Genomic DNA, 2,749 nt, shown 5'->3' with positions numbered 1-2,749 from the left:
TCATCAAGAGGCTTTTGAGTTCCTCTTCACTTTCTGCCATAAGGGTGGTGTCATCTGCATATCTTAGCTATAATTAATTTTATTAAAAGTAACTGTATTAAAATCTTCAATCAAAGACAGTATGGTACTGGCATAAAGACAGAAATATAGATCAATGGAACAAAATAGAAAGCCCAGAGATAAATCCACGCACCAATGGACACCTTATCTTTGACAAAAGAGGCAAGAATATAAAATGGAGAAAAGACAGTCTCTTTAACAAGTGGTGCTGGGAAAACTGGTCAGCCACTTGTAAAAGAATGAAACCAGAACACTTCCCAACACCATACACAAAAATAAACTCAAAATGGATTAAAGAGCTAAATGTAAGACCAGAAACTATAAAACTCCTAGAGGAGAACGTAGGCGAAACACTCTCCGACATAAATCACAGCAGGACCCTCCATGACCCACCTCCCAGAATATTGGAAATAAAAGCAAAAATAAACAAATGGGACCTAATTAAAATCAAAAGCTTCTGCACAGCAAAGGAAACTACAAGTAAGGTGAAAAGACAGCCTTCAGAATGGGAGAAAATAATAGCAAATGAAGCAACTGATAAAGGATTAATCTCCAAATTATGCAAGCAGCTCCTGCAGCTCAATTCCAGAAAAATAAATGACCCAATCAAAAAATGGGCCAAAGAACTAAACAGACATTTCTCCAAAGAAGACATAAAGATGGCTAACAAACACATGAAAAAATGCTCAACATCCCTCATAATCAGAGAGATGCAAATCAAAACCACAATGAGATACCATTTCACACCAGTCAGAATGGCTGCTATCCAAAAGTCTACATGCAATAAATGCTGGAGAGGATGTGGAGAGAAAGGAACCCTCTTACACTGTTGGTGGGAATGCAAACTAGTACAGCCACTATGGAGAACAGTGTGGAGATTCCTCAAAAAATTGGAAATAGAACTGCCATATGATCCAGCAATCACACTCCTGGGCATACACACCGAGGAAACCAGAATTGAAAGAGACACGTGTACTCCAATGTTCATTGCAGCACTGTTTATAATAGCCAGGACATGGAAGCAACCTAGATGTCCATCTGCAGACGAATGGATAAGAAAGCTTTGGTACATATACACAATGGAGTATTATTCAGCCATTAAAAAGAATACATTTGAATCAGTTCTAATGAGGTGGATGAAACTGGAGCCTATTATACAGAGTGAAGTAAGCCAGAAAGAAAAACACCAATACAGTATACTAACACATATATATGGAATTTAGAAAGATGCAAATGATAACCCTGTATATGAGACAGCAAAAGAGACACAGATGTATAGAACAGTCTTTGGGACTCTATGGGAGAGGGTGAGGGTGGGATGATTTGGGAGAATGGCATTGAAACACGTATGTTGTCATATGTGAAACGAATCACTAGTTCAGGGTCAATGCATGATATAGGATGCTCGGGGCTGGCATGCGGGGATGACCCAGAGGGAGGATAAAGGGAGGAGGGAGGTGGGAGGGGGGTTCAGGAGGGGGAACTTATGTAAACCCGGGGCAAATTCATATCAATGTAAGGCAAAACCAACCAATATAATATTGTAAAATAATTTGCCTCCAATAAAAAATAAATTAATTACCTAAAAAAAATTAAAAAAAAATAAAGCTCAAATATACCAATAAAAAAGTAATTAATTAAAAAAAAAAGAACTAAACAGACATTTCTCCAAAGAAGACATAAAGATGGCTAACAAACACATGAATAAATGCTCAACATCCCTCATAATCAGAGAGATGCAAATCAAAACCACAATGAGATACCATTTCACACCAGTCAGAATGGCTGCTATCCAAAAGTCCACATGCAATAAATGCTGGAGAGGATGTGGAGAGAAAGGAACCCTCTTACACTGTTGGTGGGAATGCAAACTAGTACAGCCACTATGGAGAACAGTGTGGAGATTCCTCGAAAAATTGGAAATAGAACTGCCATATGATCCAGCATCACACTCCTGGGCATACACACCGAGGAAACCAGAATTGAAAGAGACACATGTACTCCAAGGTTCATTGCAGCACTGTTTATAATAGCCAGGACATGGAAGCAACCTAGATGTCCATCTGCAGACGAATGGATAAGAAAGCTTTGGTACATATACACAATGGAGTATTATTCAGCCATTAAAAAGAATACATTTGAATCAGTTCTAATGAGGTGGATGAAACTGGAGCCTATTATACAGAGTGAAGTAAGCCAGAAAGAAAAACACCAATACAGTATACTAACGCATATATATGGAATTTAGAAAGATGCAAATGATAACCCTGTATACGAGACAGCAAAAGAGACACAGATATATAGAACAGCCTTTGGGACTCTGTGGGAGAGGGTGAGGGTGGGATGATTTGGGAGAATGGCATTGAAACACGTATGTTGCCATATGTGAAACGAATCACTAGTTCAGAGTCAATGCATGTTATAGGATGCTCGGAGCTGGCATGCGGGGATGACCCAGAGGAAGGATAAAGGGAGGAGGGAGGTGGGAGGGGGGTTCAGGAGGGGGAACTTATGTAAACCCGGGCGAATTCATGTCAATATATGGCAAAACCAACCAATATAATATTGTAAAATAATTTGCCTTCAATAAAAAATAAATTACTTAAAAAAAATTTTTTTAAATAAATAAAATAAAATCTTCAATCAGAAGGAGTAAATTAAGAAAGTGGATTTTTTTTAAAGGCAGAGC

The sequence above is a fragment of the Moschus berezovskii genome, chromosome 8 (genome assembly GCF_049115385.1).
Source record: "Moschus berezovskii isolate FMDL1 chromosome 8, NW_MosBer_1.0, whole genome shotgun sequence".
NCBI lineage: Eukaryota > Metazoa > Chordata > Mammalia > Artiodactyla > Moschidae > Moschus > Moschus berezovskii.
This window is presented reverse-complemented; position numbering follows the sequence as displayed.